The sequence below is a fragment of the Carcharodon carcharias genome, chromosome 4, assembly GCF_017639515.1.
Source record: "Carcharodon carcharias isolate sCarCar2 chromosome 4, sCarCar2.pri, whole genome shotgun sequence".
Lineage (NCBI taxonomy): Eukaryota > Metazoa > Chordata > Chondrichthyes > Lamniformes > Lamnidae > Carcharodon > Carcharodon carcharias.
Window position 1 is genome coordinate 148,055,733 of NC_054470.1, and position 23,099 is coordinate 148,078,831.

Genomic DNA, 23,099 nt, shown 5'->3' on the forward strand with positions numbered 1-23,099 from the left:
TTGGCGGGACGGTGACACTGTTGTCAGTTTGGGACAATAGCGCCGCTTGTCGCCGGCAGCTCTCACCAAAACAACCAATCAACTGGAAACCGTCAACACCGCCAATGATTAACAGCAATCGCCATCCGTGGATTTGGCTGCGCAGTCAAAATCGTTCAGCGGAAATCTTTACATTTTATTTCTAAAGGGAATAACCCGAGGGAACAACTTTTAGTTCACTGTCTTGAAAATAAGTCGTCGAGTGGAGAGAGCGGTTACCGCACGAATGCTTATTTAATAAGTTTTTCAATTTGCAATAGTTTTAAGTGGGAATTTAATGAAGAGTGTGTTTGTAAGAAAAGTCGCAGCCTGCTCTCAAAGGGCGCACTGTGCTAAAATATGAAGTGAATTCCTCTTCCTGGGCAGACTGACAGAGCCTTAAACCTCACTTATTATTAGCCCTGACTGTTAATGTATGTATGTTCTCCGATGTTTTTTTGGTGGGAACATTGCATTAAACGGTCATGCTGTTAAACATAGGAGCCCAGTTACATCCTGGGTAAATAAAAAAAAGCCTGACAGCCCACACACTGTGACAGGGTATCCTGAGTTAATCATCGCAGCCACACAACCCCGCCCGTTGTCAGTGTGTGGAACCAGTTCAGAATAAACAGGCTGGGGGGGGGGGTGGAAACAGTCACTGAAGAAACCACGTTTCAGCTCATAAAACACGCCTGTGTTCGTTAGTATATCTGTCTCTGGCTATCTCTGAAGACCTTCCTTTCTTGAGCTTGCCCATTACTTCCCCCAAAAGCAATCTCCTTTCACTTGATGTTACTTAGCTGGAGACGAGAATTGCATTAAAATCAGGTATCGCACCATATTTCCCGCCAGTAGTTTCTGGCAATTTGAAACTTTGTCCGTTAGTTTCCCGATTATTCCTGGGTCTGACAGGCGTGCGTAACTATTTTATGACGTGGTGGCTATTTCCTCCTGGTGGGAAAAGAGTTTTCCTCCTTAATGGACCAAAATCAGCACCAGCCAGAGCAACAAGCGGACATTCAGCAGTAACACAAGAGGCCAGCAAGGTGAGCTCATCCCAGTCTGTACCTCACTCAATTAGGAAGCAGAGACTGACACAGACAAGGTCGGAGCGACACAGAAAGTTTAGCTGCAACTTGGAAAAGTGTTCTTTTAGAGAGAAACAAATACTTTTTGACAGGATTGAAACTCCGCGATAGCCGTCACGTAAGTGTGATCAATGTGTTATGAGAAGTGTGAGCGGTTTGCAACAGAACAGGTCTGAAGGGAAAAAGAGGGATGATATTCTGTTGACAGGGGGGGAGAGGTGATATTGCCTGGCTCTTGAGTTACAGAGTGCACTAGGGCACTGAAATGCCAACTTGTGGTTCATCCAGATGACTGCGAACGCCTCACTGTCTCCCCTCTCCCTTCAGATAATAATTCAAGAGAGTTGATTGAGACTTGTAAAGCAATTTTTATTTGCAAGAGTGGCTCATCTCCTGCATTGAAAAGCTAACTCCTCGCGCGTTCTGCACCGAGGTGACTGGAAAAAGATCAGTTTTCGCCCAGTGGACCAACTCCAAACTTTCAGAGCTCTTGGCTCCGAATCTGAGGCGACAGATGAAAATGATTCGGCTGTGCTTGACGGCTTGTCACATCGATAACGCCAGCAAACTTGCACTTAGTATCCTTCCCAGCGTTCTTGTGGGAAGTACAGATTCTATAACATTAACGATCTACATGCAAAATACGTCAGCCAAAAAAAAAATTGAAATTGACGTTCAGCGCTTGTGTTTGTGTCTTCTGCTGTCCGCTCGGCTTTGTTTTTTTTACTGTTCCCATTCTGTTCAGGTCGTACTTCAGAACGGGATCGGCCGTGCGCATTAACTTTAGACACAGGCGGGCAGATTTCAGGCTATCAGCAACTAGGAAACGTTTGTAGGGAAGCTATAGTTTAATGGTGTGATTGGCTGCAATAGCAGAATGTTTGCGCCATGTGGATTTTGTTATTGGATTCCTCGCTTTAAAGCAGCCCCATCCGTATTTTTGCGGGCTTCCCAAAATTAGAAATTAGCCCATCTTTTTTTGACTGACGTATTTTGCATGTAGAGCGTTACTGGTTCAGAATCCGCACTTCATTGGGTAGGACACTGGGTGCAAGATGTGATATGCCATGAGGCTTGTCAAGCAGAGCTGATTCATTTTCATCTGTCGCCTCAGATTCCGAGCCAAGAGCTCTGAAAGCTTGGAGTTGGTCCATTGGGCGAAAACTGATCATTTTCCAGATCTCTCTTCTCAGTCAAACGCCTCTAGAAAACACTGCGCTTTCACAGTTAACGGAGGCGTGGTCGCTAATGTTAACTGTTCTAACACATCAGTGACACTCCCGATTCTCTCCTGACCAAACAATAAAAAACCTTAAACATTTAACGAAATGCTCTTAAGCAAGTGCGATCGATCTGCGTTCAAATATCTTCTCACTTATGGTTATCCTTGCAAACCTGAAAAGACAAAACTGCTAATTTGGTGAAGTTATTGGTACAGTACAATTTTAAGAGTAGGGGGACGCAGCTGCTAAACGAACTATTGTGCATAAAGTGTGAGGAAATCCAGTAAATTAATAATGCGCTCCTTTGTTAGAATGAATGGGAGGTTGTGTGTGTATACATGACGGTGTGAGAAGACTTTCCATGGTAGCTCTGCGCCACCTACTGGTCATTGAAACAAAGTTTATAAAACCGGCTGATCGTCATTGGTGAATGTTGTTCCCCCAAATGTTAACCGATACGTTATACAGTCGTATCCTGATGCAGCCTCGATTTAAAAATGTATTGGGGTATGGTTTGAACTATCATTCTCGTTCTTTCAAATTGTGCTGTGTAAAACGTTAATGGAGACAATGCATTTGAAAAAAGTCATTCCAATATATCCATGGACAATTACACCGGGACTCTCCCAAAACTGCCAGTCATCGAAGGTGTCACGGGTTGCTCCTCTGCTGCATGCAGTTGACTGCAGTAAATATATGGACGTTCAGAACCCAAATTTCGAGTGTATCCAATCATGCCCCAGTAGCATCCAGAATCTGTGTTCCAGACATAACACTTGAGTGTAAAATATGGATCCAAGCATAACATGTGCTCTCATGTTGAATAATATCATGCCAACACGTGCAGTCACCTTTGGCATACACAACCTCTAGAAGAACATATTTTTAAATAATAGAATATTTGTAATTTGAACTAAGTAGCTGGAACATAAATATACTCTTTGCCAAACTCAAGTCTTTAATGTGATTCAGCTGGATTCCAGTATCTGGACAATCTGGTCAGTAGCTCTGGTAAATGTCCTTAAAAGCGGCCCTGCAAAGTGTTGTAGGGTGCCTTGCTCTCTGATTCCACCCAGGGTATTGTATAAAGGTAGTATACTATAAGATGGAGTAATAAATTCTTACAGAACAGAAGAAGCCCATTTGACCCATCATATCTGTGTCAGCTCTTTGAAAGAGCTCACCAATTAGTCCAACTCCCTTGCTCTCACCCTATAGACTTGCATTGCTTTTCTTTCCTTTTTCATGTACATATACAATTCCCTTTTGGAAGCCAAGACATTCTATGCCATGATTTGGATTCGAATGAAAGTCACTGTGATCCCAGCACAGAGCACTAACTACTGTCCGAACAGAACACCATACATCAGCATCAAATAATGTAGAGCAAACTGGTGAGCCAAGAATGATGTTAATTCCTGTACAGCTACCATACTAGGGCCTGGAGTTTAAGTTAGGTTGCACTATTGCTTTCGATGCAATCTGTCCTAAACCAACTAAACCAGCAAAAAGGATCATGAAATTTCAAGCACAAATTACATCCAGCATGAATCACGTTTCTGCAAAATGTTGCACAGCAAGTTAGCATGGTACATAAAACTGGTCCCACTTCCACATTAAATTAATCACAGCAAAGAGAGTTCACTGATTGCTTCATTTGCAGGTCATTGAGAAAACTCTAAAAATTCTGGGGTTCTTTTCGTGGAGCACTAATAAGCACCTTTTTAAAAAATTGTTTATTTTTAACTTAGAGCGATGATTCTATACAGCTTTTTTTGAAGTCATTCAAATTATTTAAAATAGGCTGCTCAAAGGTGGTGAACTAGATACTGGAATTAAAACTGCTTATTTTTTTGTGATAAACCCATTTTCAACTGTATTAATCAAAATGCACCAAGCTGCCATGCTTAAATATAATCAAAGAATATTTTTGAAACAATTTTTGAAAAAAATCACATTCTAAAACTCTACCCCATTGAATTAAAAGCAGAAAATTTTGAACAATTATAATTTGAAATCATGATATTAAAATCAGAAGGATGACAGAGTACTTTCTATTTCTGTGACTACCTTTACATTGATATGGTAATTTCATTTTCAGATGGCAAGGTTTCCATGTTACAAGAAGGCTTTCCTTATTATCGCATTGTCAGCTGCTTCTGCATTAACCCATGTTTTTTTTAAAGCTTTTATCTTTTGGTTTTATAAGAACATATTCTGTAAAAAGCTCAGGTGCTACTCAGTGGTTCTTGAAGAGCTGCCGCTTCTCTAATAGCTGGTGACATTGGGATTACGGTGAAGTCAGTGCGGAAACAGCACCTCCTGCTGAAATGGTCCCACATATTTCTTCCCTGCACACTCCCAGCTGTCCTCATGCATAGATCCCGACCCATAGGAGGAGGAAAAGTACTCCAAATCCCATAAAAAGAGAAGCTACTCGGGAAATCTGCAGTTCTTTGTATGTATCCCATATGTATTTGGTAGATGTTGCCTCATATACAAAAACCATGCGGTAAAGAACATGCCAATTGCAGGAAGAACCACTTGATGCATTACATGAATTGCTCCTGAAGAGGACCAGCACAGCCACAATGGGTTGAATGGCTTCCTTCTGTTCTATAACCATTCTATGATTTTATTCCAATGTATTGTACTGTTCCGTATTAGACCTACAACTGGAAATGTTACAAAATGTTTCAAAATGACAGAACAATCAATTTAGGTTGAACTTCTTGTTGATCTTAAATTAATTTTTTTAAATACCTTACACGTCGCCAGTATTTGAGTTCACAGCTAAAGTGCAACACAAACATGAAACAACTTTTATTTCTGACATTTAGCTGCTGTAGATATAAATGCTAATTTACCACGTGCTGAAAAAGATTTTGAACCTAATCTATCTTTCCTGCAAGGTTCTTGCAATATTTCGAGATGGTATGGTCATATCTTGTTTTACATCTTTGACTTGTTTTAAAAGCAGAGGTAACAGTTTAATATTGTCCAAATTTCTATTTGCGCCATTGCACCAACCCTGGCAGCACATTAAATACATAAGTGTATTGTTAGGAACCAGAGATAGTTTAACTAAGTTATATTTGTATTTATGGGTGTTAGGAATGAGTTTTAGCTTTAAGTTTAAGTTTAATTTGTGTTTCTGTATTTGTGTGTTAAGAAAGGGTGGAACTTGATCTTTAATTTCACTTTAAAAGATGCCTGCATGTTAATGAGGTTTTATGACTCTTGAAGGGAAGCTAAAACAAATACAAGGTGGAAAAAAACTGTGCTGTTGCCGATCAACAGGAGTCCAGGATAGGGACCCACAGACACAGAGAAACCAAAGCAGTTTCAGTTCAGTTGGTGATTATGCTATAAGGTGGAGGAAGCAGTTTGAGTCTCTCCAGCTGGACATACTAGCAGGTTGCTGAGGAAAATAGGTCTAAGAATCTTAGGGCAGAATTTCACCCATGTTGGGTGGGCTCAGCGGGGGCGATTGGGATGCCGACCACTGCCTGCGATTGGGGCCGGAAGACAATTTCACACTGGCAAGCCAATTGAGGCCAGCTCAGCGTGAAATGCAAGTGGCCGTGCTCAGCGCTGCCTGTGTGGGCAGGGGGGGAATGCGAGCGGGCTAAGCCCAAACTTCGGGCATGCATGCGAGTGCCATCTGCAAATCTTCAAGGCACAGAGCTGCCTCAGGGAGATGAACAGATTTTTTAAAAAAACAATAAAGATTTTATAAATGTTATAAAACATGCCCCCTCATGTGACTCTGTCACATGAGCAGGGACATGTTATTAATGAAAAAATAACATTTTTATTTTGTTTCTATTTGCTTTTGGAAGCCTCATCCCACCCGTGGATGAGGTTTCCAAAAACATTTGCCTGCCCGCCAAACATAAGTTTGGACAGGCAGCAAAAAATTTCTTTTAATTAACTTTTTAGCGGCCTTTATAGGCCTTTTAATAGCCGGCGGGCACGCTGCCGACTCTGGCAGACGCCCCCTGACCAAAATATCTCGCGAATGCGCAGTGACGTTGGGACGCTTGCCCGACGCCATCACATGTCATTTTACGTTCAGTCGGGTCAGGCGCACGCCTGCCAACTGAACTAAAAATTTTAACCTTAGATGAGTCGCTTGAAAGTTAAAGTAACAGTGAATGTCGAGTGAGTTCTGGATCTCGAGGGAGATACCAAGTTGTCAGCAGTCGCCTGGGAGAGGAAACTTCAGGAAGTATGTCGTAAAGGGAACAGAGGAAGACCCCAAGAAGCCCTTTAAGTTAAGCCAAAGGACAAGGACAGGAATTTGGAACAAGATCCTGTTCAGTGGAAGTAAAATCAAGGAGCAGAGGGGAAGGCTCCAAGTTTAGAGAGAGAAGCTACAGGAAGCAGACTCAAGGTAAAATAGGCTTGTGAGAAGCCAGAAGATCCAAGGAGACAGCCAAAGTTGGTGGCTTCTTACTATAGGTATGTGAAGCAGTGGTGTTCTTTTGGCACAGGTGAGTGTCTGACAGAGAATTTTTGGAAGGCAAAGCTTGAATGCATGTGGTGATCCATGGGAGAGGAACATTGGAAGGAGAGTTCAAAACCCTGGAAATGGAATCTTGTAGAAGGCGTCCAAGAGAAAGTGTCATTTGGGAGAAGATTCCAAAGTGGGTTCTTCAAAATTGGAGATTGGAAACCCTGTTATGAAAGACCTGTTGGTTCACAGTGTGACAAGCATCTGGGGGGAGTTGATGAGGGATCCATAGCATCTTCTTGGGGTGGCATCTGTCATTTGATTTCAGAGCTTGGTGTGCCTGACTACAGGTCGCCTTTTGTTTTACAGGGACCGTGTACTTATTGTGAACACAAGCATAGAAGATAGCTTTTGTAACTTGTGTTATCCTTACAAATCTGTATATGTATCTGTAAATGTACAGTTGTGGGAGAAGGAATATTGTAATATAGCTCATCTTTTCTTGTTTAATAGGTGTTTTATTCTTTTGTTAAAAGTTCATCAGCTGACTCCTGTGGCCCTGTTCAGTAGCTGCCCTCCAAGTTTCTAAACAAAAAATAAAAGTTAGGATCTATCAAGCTGGGTTCCACCCAGGGATCTGGCTTGTCCAGTGGTAACATCGGCTGGGATCATAACAGTGTTTATGTGTAATATTGTATAACAAGCTTCACTATTTATCTACATGCTCTGTCTGATATTTAAATTATTAATGGTGGTTGTCAAGTAACAATACAAAAGCACAATTACAGGCACTAGTTGCAGAGTAGAACACAGTTTGTGTGATTCATTGAAAAACTGTGCCTGGAATTTTCTAGCCCCATTGGCATTAGGCATCATGGCGGACAGGTGGGGAAAAATATGGTGAGAAGGCAAAAAATCGGTTTCACGCTGGCGTGAAAGTAGAGCAGGATCATCCAGTGGTGTCGGCTATGGCATGATGTGAATCCCCCTGGAGGCCAGTGTGAACCCAATTTGCATCCCGATAATGGGATGCAAAGTAAAGCCCGACTGGAATCAACCCCACGCCTGGTTTACTGTTAGCTGGTGGGAAAACATGCCTGCTCAGACCACGTCTTGACAAGTGTGACATGCAGAAGTCGCTGTTAGGGCCCTGCTCACATCACAGACATCCGAGTAGCAGAAGATGCTGGAGCCCTACAGCTACTGGACCCTGGAGGAACACGTGAATCGCATGCTGGGTGGATTCTCATGGACATGGCTTCGCCATGAAGCAGCTCATGGAAAGTGGGAAGTCTCCGTTTATGTCGTAGGTCTGTTTTGGAACATCACAATCTTGGTCATGGGCTGCTACGGATGATCAGTGAGGAGGGGGGAGAGGAAGGTTCAGCTGTGAGTGGGAAAGGAAGTTGTACCGGGGTGGGGGGGACGGTGCGGTGGGATGCAGTGTTGGAGAGGAAGGTGTGGCTTTCACTGGGAGAGAAAGGTGTATCAGAGGGGGTGAGGTTGTGGCGGGGGGAGGTGTGACGGTATTGAGTGGGTGAGGTTGTGGGGGGTGAAGGTGTTGGTGGGGGTGAGGTCGAGGGGGAATGAAGGTGTTGGAGGGTGAGGTTGGGAGGTGGGAGAAGGGAGTACAGGAGGAGGAGACTGTAATGGGGGAGAATGAAGCAAATGGAGAATTAGGTGTAAGGGGGTAGGAAGATGTAAGGGAGGGAGAAGGAGGGAGGAGGGGCGAAGGTGTCCGGGGGAGAAGGGCGTAAGTCGGGGGGAGGTGTTCAGGTGAACGTGCAAGGGAGGGGTCTGTGGAGTCAATGATTGCCTCCTGGGTAACGAACTGAGGGTGGGCATGGTAAGAGGGAATGGTGAGTGTGAGAGGGGCAGAGGTAGTGGAAGGGTGGGAGGGTGAGGGTGCATCGGTAGTGGTAGAAGGGACAGTGATGGTGGTTGGAGTGGACCTGGAGGCAGATGGGATGGTTAAGGAGGAGGTCGGGAGGTTAATGTGGATGAGGGGGGGTGGGATTCTCAGGAAGCTAGGGAACATGCACGTTCACCTGGACATCCTGGAAAGAAAAGGGTTTGTGTTGGTAGGTGATGGTGGAGAGGTGAAACGTGATGCAGAGTGGCCTTCAGTGATGAGGAAAAGGACATGGATGAGTGGTGGAGGGGAAAGGGCAGGGGGCTGACGATATGCTGGACCATGACCATGCTTGTCAAAATTGAAAGTGAGCGGAGCCTCATGTTGGATAAGTACAGAAGCTGCATGGGAGTGCAATCAGTGAATGGGCTGAGATGCAGGTCAGCTCAGATGGACAACTGAAAGGGAACCCCAGCAGGCAGCATTGAAATGCTTGGCACAGTGAGATTAATGTTATAGATGAGGATCCAAGTGCATGGGAGAGTGTTTGCACGAGGCTCCAAAAGGTCCTGCCGCACACACACTTCTCCCTCCAGAATCACTCACGGTCCAGCTGCATGCAGATGAACTGCTAGTGGGGGGTGGGAGGGGTGCAGGGATGCAGTGGAAGGACTCACGAAATTGTCAATGAAGCTGAAAGGCACCATTACACATTATTCAGTGAAAGTGAATATATTTTCAGATTGTAAAGTGACAAAATGTGTTCAGAAATGCTTGCCTTTTCTAGGCCCACCACATCTTCTAGATGCTGCCCTGACATCTGCAGCAGTGGTGGATACAGTCTATGCAGTAGTTGGTCCTGTTACCCCTGATTCTTGGTGTGGGTCCTCTGGAGAACTGAGGCCTTGAGGGCCCCGGCATGCTTTGGCTGTCCTCCTGTGGGCCAGCTGCTCCCTCTGCAGTGACAGAGGACGAGGCTGACGGGGTCACAGGCAAAAGGGACTCAAAAGAAGCAGACAACCTCTGAGATTCCCGAGTAGATGACCCAGGGCTGTCCAGCTGCCGCTCCTCCTCTCTTTGGGTGCCCCAAGGCCTGGCTTGACCCCTTAAGAGGAAGGAGCACCTGGGGGAAGTCAAGGTGTCCAGTTCCCTCTTGCATTGCCACTGCAGGGACTCACCCATGGCTACCATGATGGAGTACAGGTCTGTGCGCATCTCCGCATTCTGCTGACCAGGGTCTCCATAGCGTCCGCCATCCTTCCCAAGGAGATGCCCATGCATGCACATGTGGGCAGCACTTCATCAGAGAGAGGGCAGACGCAGTCCTCCGACTCATGTCCTACTCTGTTGAGGGCTCCCAACAGCTCTGTGTGATGTTCCCCACCTTCTGCTGGCTCTCCACAATCAGTTGGAAGGCCAAATCCAGAGGCTCGTCATCTGACTCGGACCTCACAGATTCCTGTTCCCTAGCAGTCCTCTGAGTGCTGAGGAGCTCGGCTGAACTTGCCTCCTTCTGCTGCAGACACGTGTCTTTGCGGTGACTGATAGATTGGTACGCCCTAGATCTAGGTCTCACCAAGGTGTGTGTCTCTTCATTGGTGCAGGGTGTGGGTGAGCACTGTGTCGGGTCTTCCAGGCTGCTTATTTCCAGCTCTTCAATGGAGGAGGTATCCTTTTCACTGTAGGTGAGGACGTGGATGGAGCTGAGGGACTATCTGGCTGAGGGTGTCAGTCGCTTGGCAGAGCTCCCTGTGAACCAAAGAGATAATTAGTGCATGGTAGCACAGGCAAAAGCAGGAGAGAGAGGACTCATATTTGCGCTGAGAGGAGGATGATGTGGTGCAGGATCCTCACATGAGTGTTCGCCACCGACCTTACCGTCACTGCAGGCACGGTCCATGGCCTCACAGTCAGTGCGCTCCTCAAAATGAGTGAGGCGTCTAATGTGGGCCAGTCCACCCCCAGTCTGGGACCTCTCCCTGCTATTGTGAGCCAGCTTCTCTTGTATGAAAACAGATGGAGAGAGTGTGATTTTGCTGGACCTCCTTAGGCCAGAGCCGGTGTAGAAGACATTGCAACGGCCTTCCACTGCATCCAGCAGGCGCGCCAAAGGGACATCACTAAATTTGGGGACAGCCGTCTTCTTTGCTATCTGGGCCAGCTGTCGACTGGAACAGTCCTTGTCTGAAGACATGAAGTAAACTACGCTCTGGTGCACTTTAAATATGGTGCCTGGAATGAGGAAGCGCTGAGGTCACGGCGTGGCAGGCAAATAGGAGCCCGCCCATCAGCGATTGGGTGTGTTTCCCGTGAATGCATTGTTAATGAGGGGGGACATGCCGGGAAATGGACAATACCGCATGAAAACCCACCATTGCGGCCAGTGGGTAAAACAACTTTTTTCACACCCACTACCACACTTAGCACAAATTTGAGATGATTCCGCTCTCTATGTCCCAAAGTTATCAATTATTTCCAGACATACTTCATTACTTGAGTTGAATGATTTAATCGTTCATTATTTCTGATTTGTCCTAATTGGAAATTAATTTGAACAGTGGTATAAACACCAGATTAAGTCATCAAAGCCTGAGATTTTGCCATTCATCCCTTAATAATTGTCATCCTAAACCCAAAAAGGGCTCTGGGTCATAAACAGTTAAATAGCTCAAAAATTTGCATGACGTAATTCGTGTAGTATCCATATGGAAAAAAATGTGAAACAAGATGTTAAAATGTGTGATCGTAATAATACATTGATGGCTGCACTTCCAATTTTGGCAAAATACTTGATGTATACATGTAAAGGCTTCATTCTGCAATGGCCGGGATTAGTCTAATAGAGCGCCTTGTGAAATGAACATTCAGAAACCTTCAGGCAGTGAGAATTTTTAAAGGGTTGCAGATGTTTAAATGGAGTTGATGCTGCCATCAAGTGGCATTAGTCAGGACTCCAGAAGGAAGATACATTGAGCCATTACAAGGACTTTAAAAAAAATAAGCAAGTTTTTTTTTTATTTGTTCATGGGGGATATGGATGGGGTTCGTAAGGCCAGTATTTATTGCCTAACTTTAATTGCCCTTGAGAAGGTGATGGTAAGCGGCCTTCTTGAACCGCTGCAGTTTATGTGATGTACGTACACCCACAGTGCTGTTAGGAAGTGAGTTCCAGGATTTGACATGCTGACAATGAAGGAACGGAGATAGAGCTTCAAATCAGGATGGGGTGTGGTGTTCCCATGCCCCTGCTGGCCTTGTTTTTCTAGTTGATAGAGGTTGTGGGTTTGAAAGGTGCTGTCAAAGGAACTTTGGAAAATTGTTGCATTGCAAGTTATAGATGGTACACTCTGCTGCCACTGTGCTCCAGTGGTGGAGGGAGTGAGCGTTTAAGGTGGTGGATGGGGTGCCAATCAAGTGGGCTGCTTTATTCTAAATAGTGCTAAGCTTCTTGAGTATATTTGGAACTGCATTCATCCAGGCAGGTTTTTTTTTATCTTTCTTTCACAGTATGTGGGTGTCCCTGGCCAGGTCAGCATTTATTACCCAACACTAATTGCCCTATAGAAGGTGATGGTGAACCAAGCCAGAATGATGTGTGTCTTGGAGGAGAACTTGCAGTGGAGATTATTCCATCACACTCCTGGCTTGTGCCTTGTAGATAATGGACAGGGTTGGGGTGTCGTGCGGTGAGCTACTTGCTGCAGAGTTCCAAGGCTTTGACCTAGTCTTGTAGCAATAGTATTTATATGGCTGGTCCAGTTAATTTTATGGTCAGTGGTGACCCCAGGATGGTGATGGTGGAGGATTCAGTGATGGTAATGCCATTGAATGTCAAGGGGAGGTGGTTACATTCTCTCTTGTTGAAGATGGCCATTGCCTGGTACTTGTGTGGTCTGAATGTTACATTGTTAAGTCTTTCTGCAAAGCAATCAAAGACGGTTGGCAAAAAGGTAGAATTAAGGCTTATACAGTCTGCAAGTAGAGAGTATTTTTAAAAATGAAGAATTCTGTTTTCTCTTTCAACTATTTCCGCCCCCTCCACCACCCCTCTTCCACCAACACCCCTGCCTACCCCTCTACCACCAACCTCCCCTCCCCCCAACACCCCAAATTTTCTTCTTTATCTCCTGGAAGCCACTTTTGAGGCATCATTGTACAGGCAACAAAATAGCTTTCATTGTGGCATTCTTCATGGTGGAGCCTCATGTTTGAGAATGCTGGCAGATAATTCCAGCTGTTGGAAGCATCACAGCTGGACCCATCACCAGATGCCTACATGTACATTCCAGCAAAGGCTACTGGATAACATGCAGGAATGTAGCTGATTTATTCTCCTCTCCAGATGTTGCCCAAACCCCAAATTTCTATTCCAGAGGCACAGAGACAAATTGTGCCACCCGTAATGTCACTTCATCTGTGATCCTGTAACTTGGCACAGGTTAAGGATTTACTGGTCTGTGTGGTTTGATTGTAACCAAAGCCCTATTGTTTTGAGAGCTGCCTTAAATCTAAGCAGCAGATGAGTCATTTGCTACAATCCTTCCACGAGTCCCACCTACCAATAGAATCATGTTCCAAACCCATTGCAATGACACCGACTTGCAAGTGCCCTCTGAAATGGCTTAGCAAGCTAATCAGTTATACCAAAACATCCACAAAAAAAGTTCAGTAAGAATAAAACCAAGTGGACCACCCAGTACTGACCTAGGCACAGGAAAAAACAAAGGCATGGTCTGCTCAGTCGACCCTCAACGTCTTCCTGACTGGCATCTGGTTCACTAGTTCAATGAGGAGTGTAGGAGAGCATGTCAGGAGTTGAACCAGGGATACCTAAAAATAAGATGCTGTCCTGGTGAAGCTACAACACAAGACTACAAGCATGATAAAAAGCTGAAACAGCATGCTTTAGGTAGAGCTAAGCAGTCCCATAACCAATAGATCTGCTCAAAGCTCTGTACTCTTGCCACATCCAGTTTTGAATGGGAGTGGATAATTGAACAACTAATGAGAGGAGGAGGCTCCAAAACTGTCCCCATCCTCAATGATGTCCTACTGCCCAATCAGTCTACTCTCATCATCAGTAAAATAATGGAAGTGTTGTTGGCAGTGCTATCAAGCGGCACTTAGCAATAGCCTGCTCATTGATGCTCAATTTGTGTTCTGCCAGAGCTACTCAACTTTAGACCTCACTAGAGCCTTGTCCCAAATATGAGCAAGAAACACTGAACTCCAGAGCTGAGGTGAGTGTGACTGCCCTTGACATCAAGGCAGCATGTGCCCGAGTGTAGCACCAAGGAGCACTAGCAAAATTGAAGTCAACGGGAATCAGGGGGAAAACGCTCCAGGGGGAAAACACCTAGCACCAGGAAAGAAGATTGTTGTTGTTGGAGGCCAACCATCCTAGTCCCAAGACATCGCTGTAGGAGTTCCTCAGCGTAGTGTCCTAAGCCCAACCTCTTTAGCTGCTTCATCAATGACCTTTCCTCCAACATAAGGTCAGAAGTTAAGATGTTCACTGATGATTGCGTAATAATCAATATCATTCTCGACTCTTCAGATACTGAAGCAGTCCATGGCCATATACAATAAGACCTGGATAATATTCAGAGTTGGGATGATAAGTGGCATGTAACATGCATATCACACAAGTGCCAAGCAATGACTATGTCCAACAAGATAGAATCTAACCATCTCCCTTTCAATGGCATTACCATTGTTGAATCTGCCGCCATCAACAACCTGGGAGTCACTATTGACCAGAAACTGAACTGGATCAGCCATATAATTACTGTGGCTACAAGAGCAGGTCAGAGGCTGGGAATCCTACACTGAGCAACTCAACCTCCTGACTCCCCAAAGCCTGTCCATTATCTGCAAGATACAAGCCAGAAGCGTGATGGAATGCTCTTCACTAGTCTAGAAGAGTGCCACTTCAACAGCACTAGAAAAGCTCAACACCATTCAAGACAAAGCAGCCCATTTGATCTACACCCCATCCAACCCCTCAAATATACACTCTCTCCCTTCACCACTTGTGCACAGTGGTAGCAGTGTGTACATCCAGAAGATACACTGCAGCAACTCGTCAAGACTCTTCAATAGCAAATCCGTGACCACTACCACCTCGAACGACAAGGGCAGAGCTGGTTGGGAACACCACCACTTTGCTCTTCAGGTCACACACCAACTTGACTTGGTAACTATATTGCCTTTCTTTCACTGCCTTTCTTTTGTCCAAAATCTGGAACTCTGCTCCTAATGCCAGTGTCTGTTTAGTTATGTCACATGGACTGCAGTGGATTCAAGATGGCAGCTCACTTCCACTTTCTCATGGGCAATTAGGAAAGGGCAATAAATGCTGCTTTTGCATTGATACTCACATTCCATGAACGAATAAAAATAATTTTAAAAAACACAGCCCCAATTTTAAAAGGAAAGTACTACGGATGCTGGAAATCTGAAATAAAAACAGAAAATGCTGGAAAACCTTCGCATGTCTGGCAGCATCTGTGGAGAGAGAAACAGAGTTAACATTTCAAGTCCATATGACTTTTCTCCACAGTCTCTCTGAAGAAGAATCCTACAGACTCGAAACATTAACTCTGTTGCTCTCTCCACAGATGCTGGCAGACCTGCTGAGTTTTTCCAGCATTTTTGTTTTGATAGCCCCAATTTTAACCCTGCTGCCTGCAATGAACAGGTTGAGAGAGCAGTTAAAAGGGTGCTCCTGGAGTTGCCCTCTTAAACATCCACAGCCTTAACTTTGTGAGCTACTGTTGAATCTCCAACTTCCCTTTCTTCTCAAGCCTCCCTTATCCATGACCTTTTTTTCTGCAAATCCATGTTTTAACTTCTCCAATAAGATTTTTGCCCCAACCATGGCACTAAAACAGGCCTAACCAAATTTACAAATAGCATTCTCTGAGACTTCTGATCCTGGTCCTCTTTAGCTCTGAAGAAGAGTCATGGACTCGAAATGTTAACTCTTTTTCTCTCTTCGCAGATGCAGCCAGACCGCTGAGATTTTCCAGCATTTTCTGTTTTTATTTCACCCTTCCTCTACTGTCCAGCTTAAAGGGACTGCCCTTACCTGGTTCTGCTCTTGTCTATCCAGTTGTCCAGTTGTAGCCAAAGAATAAGCTGAAGTCACTTATCTTCTCATCCTGGCACCAATACTGCTGGAGTCTTGCTATAGATCAAGATAGCCAGTTAAAAACTAAAGAAAATATAATTTGTATCAGAAATCCCAGAGGTTAAGGAGGGCAAGTGTTAGGGGGATAGATAATAAAATGCCTAAGCTAACAGCTGGTGAATGTTTTTTTTTTCTTTAAGACTTAAGATTATTTTTGTTAACTTAGCTAATGGTTGAATAAAAAGAGGGATGGCAGGGCACCCATGGAATGTACATCCTGTTCCATGTGGAAACTCCTGAGCAACCACATGTGCAGGAAGTAGTGTTAGCTGAGGAACTCAAACTCTAGGTTTCATCACTGTGAGATGTTCATTCTGCAGCTTAAGGGTGTGCAAGCAGTCAAGGAGGGCCAGGAGTATCCTGAATACATCTCACTCTCCAGCCGGTTTTCAGTTCTGAATACTGTTGGGATTGATGGTTCCTCTGGGGTGGGGAGTGGTGGGGGGGTGGGTGCTGCCAGAGCCAAGTCCACAAGGTCACAGTGTGGCCCAGCTGTACAGGGGGCAGGACTAGGACTGGGAAAGCAATAGTGAGGGGCAAATCTATTGTTCAGGGAACAGACAGGCATTTCTGAGGCTGCAGATGTGATTCCAGGATGGTATCTCCTTGGTGCCAGGGACAAAGATGTCAGTGAATGGCTTATAGAGCACTCTGAGGTGAGAGAGTGAACAGTCTGAGGTTGTGGTACATATTGGTGCCAATGACATAGGTAAAAGAGGGATGAGGTCCTGCGGACAGATTTTAGGGAGTTAGAAAGAAGTCTAGCAAGCTGGACCTCAAAGGTAGTAATTCCTGGATACTCCCGTGCCCTGAGTGGGTAAGTATAGATATACAAAAGGGGAGAAGATGAATGTGTGGCTGGAGAGATGGTGCATGAGGAAGGGCTATACATTCCTGGGACATTGGAAGTGGTTCTCGGTTGGTGAGACCTATGTAGTCAGACACGTTGCACCTCAACAGGGCTGGAACTATTGTATTTCTAGGGTGGTTTGCTAATGCTTTTGGGGAGTGTTTGGAATGACTTGCCAATAGGATGGGAGCCAGGATGTAGCATTAGAAGGGAGAAACAAGATCCACAAAGTATTGGGAATAACGGATGGCATAAGAGTAAGAAATAGTAAGATATTAGATAGGGGTCAAAGTAAAAGGTCTAAATATAGTTTAAATTAGGATTACAGTGAACTTACCTAAATGCACAAAGTGTGGAAATAAATTTGATAAACTGCAGGTGTAGATAGCCACATGCAAATATTATGCTTTGGTTAATATTGAGACCTGGCTTAAAGAAATATAGGATTGTGGATTAAATATTCCTGAATACAAGGTGTACAGAAAAGATAGGGAAGGAAAGAATGGAGGTGGGATAGCCGTATTGATTTAAGAAAATATTATAGTGCTGGAGAGAGAGGGTGTCCTAGAGGGGTCAAAGATTGAATCTATTTGGTTACAGTTAAGACACAGGCATGATATCAGATAAAAATTGACACTGAGCCAAAGGTGACTTAAGTACATAATTTTGCTCAAATAGTTAGGTTTTAAGGAATACCTTATGGGAGAAGAAAGAGGTGGAGAGCCAGAGAAATTTGGAGAGGGAATTCCAGGTTTAGGACCTAGAAGGATGAAGGCACTTCCACTAATGGTGGGGCAAAGCAAGAGGGGGATGCACAGCATACCAGAGTTAGAGGCGTTCTCAGAGGGTAAGAAAAGAAATAAAAAGGGGACCTTGCATTGATATCATGCAATTCATGACCACAAGACATCCCAAAGCACTCTACAGCCAGTTAAATACTTTTGAAGTGTAGACACTGTTGTAACGTAAGAATCGTAAGGCTGGAGGGAGTAATAGAGCTAAGGAGGATTCTCAAAATTCTACAGGGGTTATTGAGCATGAATTTTCTTTTAAATAAATATTTAAAGATCGTTTTTAATGTCCAGGATTTGTCTTTTCCAACATTCAGTCACTACTTGTTTTCACATGTCAGGGCTGGCACAAAGGAGGATTTTCATAAGGATAGAGAGAAACGAGGCCATGGTCTTGTGAATCTGCACTGCAAACACTCCAAGACTAACATATTCTTCCCAAGAATCAGAGGTTTTAAGGTCAAATGCAGGTATATGGACTTAGGTTGCAGACTACCCAAGAATTGTACACTGAATGGTATACAAGCTGGAGCAGCTAACTGACCTAATCCTGTTCCCATGTTCCTAATTCTGATTACTGCATGTCAGAAATAATGTATCAGCATTGGAGGGCTTGCAGCACAGATTCACAGCATTATACTAGGGTTTAAAGGGTTAACAATGGAGGTAGTTTGTTTTAATGTGTCTTGTGTTCCATTGAGCATTCGGCATTTAGATCAACAAGTCCCAAAAATCTGCAGAATCTGGTTCACTTGAAGCTTTTCCTTAGGTGAAGATATCAATGGAAATGGAGCTATGCTAGGTAATTTGGGGTTGTGGAACAGATCAGTCAAGATCTAATTGAATGGCAGAACAGGCTCAAGGGGCTGGATAGCCTACTCCTGTTCTGGGGTTCCTATCAATTTACAAAATTAGCAAAAGCTGACTAACAGATTCAAAGAATTGCCACAGACCCCCAAAAGTTGACCGCCCTGATGTATGGTTGTAAGTCATAATTAAACATCAAATAAAGCAAAATCCTGAATGTTCCAAACCATGTTTGCAGATATTTATCTCCAGAAACAATGGTGGGTGATTAATATAATAACGCTTCCATTAAGGCAACTACAGTAGATGCCAGTTTTGTGTGTGGAATTTCCGGTGGCATACTAGAGAGAGGGAGGATGCAATCTTGTAATAGATGGAAATGCATTAGACTTTGGGAGCTTACTGCAAGGGACTTTAGAGGAGTAAATGTTCTTGTGGCGATCATTATATGATTTATGGTATTGTCAATGGTCAAGATTAGGCATTGCCCAGGTTCTAACTGCCACCAAAAGAAGCAAGCTATAGAAAGATCTAAGTCCAGAAGCAACAGACTAAAGCAAAACTAGTCCGATAATATTTAACTGCAATGATGATGGACAAGCAGGCACCTAATGGGAATAGGAAACTATGAACATTCCCATGCTCAACCCTCATGGAACCTAAAAGGTTGAAGTGTCCAAAAGTGCTATGTGGATCATAGAATCAGAGAATGTTTATAACAGAGAAGGAGGGCATTTGGCCCACTGAGTCTGTGCTAGCTCTCTGAAGGAGCAATTCATCTCATGCCAATCCTCTGCCCCTTCCTAGTAGCCCTGCAATTTTTTCCTTTTCTAATAATGATCCAATTTCCTTTTGAAAACCTCAATTGATCCTGCCTCCACCACATCCTCAGGCAGATCATTCTTATCAGCTTCCTCCTGAAGCTCACAGCATCATGAATACCAGTGTCAAGCTAATTTGAGTCAAATCACTGGTGTGATGGAATTATCATAATTTCTGTGAGTGAGTGCAACCACAACAACACTCAAGAATCTCCACACCATCCAGGAAACAACAATTTGCTTGATTGGTGCTTCTAGATTCAATAACCAACTTCCTTCACCATGGTGTCTCTACCTGCATGTATGCTCACCCGAGCCCTTAGCCTTTCAGGAATCAGAGGTTTTACTAAATAAGCACCATTAAGAAGCTTAGTTATGTGATGGGAAAGCAAAAAGCTCATTACTTCTGGTAAAAAAACAGCAAAGACAAAGCAGGATTTTTTCACTCTTCGACACAGATCATTTTCCTTCTGTCAATGTGAGGTTTGTGAGAACTCATAGCCCATCCCTAAGTCAGCAACTATTATTACGGACAGGGGAGAAAATGTGGAATAAGTTACCCCCTTTTCCCACCTCTTAACTGACTGTGACAGGATGCAATTTTGAAAAGGAGTGTTTTAACCCCTTGAATGCTGTGACTTTTAAGAACAAACATGAGAATGGTTTTCTTTTAAGTTTAAATCAGAAGAAAGGATAAATGTTTATTTTCAGAACACCTGAAAAGCAATCACAACAACCACACACTCCTTTCTCTCTCATACACACATACACACACACACACACACACACACACACAAGTCAAGATGAGTTCTAAAGATGGAGCATGCATTTAAATTTCTTGAACTCCCAAGAGTCAATATTACTCTCTTTCTCCAAGAAGCTTATCAGAAGCATTTCAAGCCTGGAAATTCTCTTCCAGTTCATTGAAGGAAAAATGAAGGTATCTGGTAACTCACAATGGTATTCCAAGCAATGACAGGTTTCTTGCTTTTCAGCTGAGGTTACAGTTGAGCCTCTGTAATGAAGAAATATAATCTTGCAGGCAAAATGAATCAGCCCCACCCCTCTGCATACAGTGGATTTTTTCAGGCAGGTTCTCTCTTGTTATGGACAAGATGGCTTCCCTCTGGTCTTTATATCCCAGATTTACTTTTTTGGGCTGTTCTTAGAATAAATTACATATTTGCTTTCTCCAGTCAGTTTCTGTCATGTGATCCCAGTATCAAAGCTTCTATTATCCACAAAAAAGTGTTAATGGTTAAGCAATCTGTTACACAATGGAGGATGCTTGATAGCCCATCAACATTCCAGCCATGAATAGCCTCCAAAACATCTTAATTTGTAAAAGCAAAATACTGCAGATGCTGGAAATCTGAAACAAAAACAAAAATTGCTGGAAAAACTCAGCAGGTCTGACAGCATCTATGGAAAGAAAGACAGAGTTAACGTTTCGAGCCCGTATGACTCTTCTTCAGAACTTAATTTGTAATCCCATCTTTATGGGGCCAGCAAGTCTAACATTCATTGTTACTTTAAATCACTTCAACAGAAATGGAGAGGAGCAGTCATCAACATCTGGGAAGGCCATTTACATTTTAAGTAACCTTCCAGAGATATGCCCAGACATGTCTGACCTTGTGCCTGTACAGAAACTACAAAAGAAGTCACATGACCCTCTGGAGTCCATTTTGTCAAGATATATTGTCCACATTCCATGTCGTTTTTTGAAAGTAAAGTTTCCATCTTCCTAATAGGTTTTATGGGCATATGACTTGACCGTAAGGCTTTAAAGCTTGAAAAAAATTATTTTGATTTAAAATTAACAAGGTGGAAGCTGGTCATAGCAAGACATACTTTGGCAGCTGCTACATTACATAATACAGAACAATATTGTAGCCTTTGCATTCCCATATTAATCAGCTACAGTAACCCCTCAGTAAAGCACTGTAATCAGTGATACAACACATACGACTCCCATACAAACAGGAAAACTATGTAAAATGTCCATTAATGTCACACGCCTTTTTGCAATGAAGAATCTTGCCACATAGAGGATCTCACTAAGCACCAAGCTCTCCTATTGTTGACATGGCTCAGTACCTTAGCAGAACTCTGTGATGAATATTGGAATAGTAACAGTAAGAATTGTAAAGATGAATAAAACAGAAATTAGAGATAATTAAATGTTATCCGGAACATGATTGCTTTTGAGTTGTTGGGAAAAAAAAATCATTTTGCATAGAAGGCAACTAGCCTGGTGTTACCAATGTATGACATGAGATTCGATAAATATTCTGGAGTTTTATTTGGTTACCTTTGGGTCAGGAAGAAAACTTTTTATGAGGAAATGAAATAAATTGGGCAGATTAAATGATAGAGTCAATTTTATGGGGCCTATGGAATGCATTAGCTTCTTAACTCAATATTCTTTGCTTCATCCATGATTTATATGTTTTCATTTTGTTGACCCATCAATCCACCAAATGAAGGGTGAGGACACGATGACATTGTAATAAAAATAAGGGAGGTAGAAGAATAAGGAAAAATAACATGCAAAATATTTTACTTTAGCTTGAAACTATTTCTTCAACGACAAGTACTTGAATTAATGTAATAAAATATCCTAAGGTACTTCACAGGAATGTTAGCAAATAAAACTTGGCACCGAGCCACACGAGATACGAGGGTAATGAAGAAAAGTGTAGTCAAAGCGATAGGTTTTACGGAGTGTCTAAAAAGGAGAAAAAAGCTTAGAGAGGCTTAGAGATTTAGGGAAGGAATTCCAGAGTTTAGAGCCTTGACAGCTGAAGCCATGGCCTCCAAAGGTTGAGCAATTAAAATCAGGGATGCACGTTAGGCCAGAAGTGGAAGAGCACAGATTTCTTGGAAGGGTTTAGGACTTAGGGAGGCTGCAGAGACAGGGAGGTGTGTGGCCTTGGAGGGATTTGAAAACAAGAACCAGGAGCCAATGCAGGTTGCAGTGGGATTGGGGTAAACAAAACTCGGTGTGATTTAGAATACGGACAGCAGAGTTTCAAATGAGCTCAAGTTTACAGAAGGTGCAAGATGAGAGGGTGGTCAAGACTGCACTGGAATAGTTGAGTCTAGAGGTAACAAAAGCATGGTTGAGGGTTTCAGCAGCAGATGTTAACCTGTTCAATTGTAGAATATTGTCTTTTGCACATTTACTTTCCAAATGGCAATGTTGATTTCCCATTAATTTGCAAATAGGTGAACTGTTCTGTTTTTAATACAATGATAAAACATCTACTTTCATTCAAATGGTACACACCATTGCATGATAAGAGAGAAACTGAACTGGATTACCTTAGGCAGTCTTGAGTTCTGAAGTTCTCTGCATGAGATAATAAAGCATACCTATCACACTTCAATGTGAAAACATCTTTTTCAAGTATTCCACTTGTTTGATTTGATTTTAAAACCATTCTGGAAACATACAGGTATGTTTTCAAATGACCTAATTTTGAGATTTGCTTTCTGCCTTGTAAATTTGGCATTACTCATATAATTCTGTAATTTCTGATATAGATTGAAAAGTTCCATAAGCCTTTCACACGCCTAGAGAAAAACAATAAATTAATCTATTTTGGGAGATTTAATTAGCCTGAGACACAGTATGTGACAAATCAGTTTCCATTACTTAATTGTAAAACACTGATGTGCATCACCCTTAATAAAGAAAAAATAAATTCCAATTTAATAAACCCAAATAACCAAACCCCCAATCCCCCACACACAATTTTGGCTTTCAAATGGATAATATAATATATTCAGGCATGTTTCCCTACAAAAGCTATGCTGTAGCAGAGAAGGTTAAGATAGTTGAGCACACTGATACATTTAGCAATGGAGCCACTAAGTGTGAGTTCCAGCTGAATAAAATTAACGAATGCCTTTGAAAGGTTCCAAAAAATATTGGAGAGCATTCCACAAAAAGAAAACAAGCCTGGATAAGTATTTTCAAACTTAGAGAATAG

The 23,099-nt window shown here is 43.1% G+C and overlaps 1 protein-coding gene across 1 annotated transcript in view; it reads left to right on the plus strand.

The window, feature by feature from the left end:
* The first annotated feature begins 1,020 nt into the window (after positions 1 to 1,020).
* Positions 1,021 to 23,099, plus strand: part of hapln1b (hyaluronan and proteoglycan link protein 1b) — a 125,990-nt gene continuing 103,911 nt past the window's right edge. The window contains exon 1 of the mRNA XM_041186902.1: positions 1,021 to 1,067. The gene's annotated coding sequence lies outside the window, so the exon portion shown is untranslated. The remainder of the gene's footprint in view (positions 1,068 to 23,099) is intronic.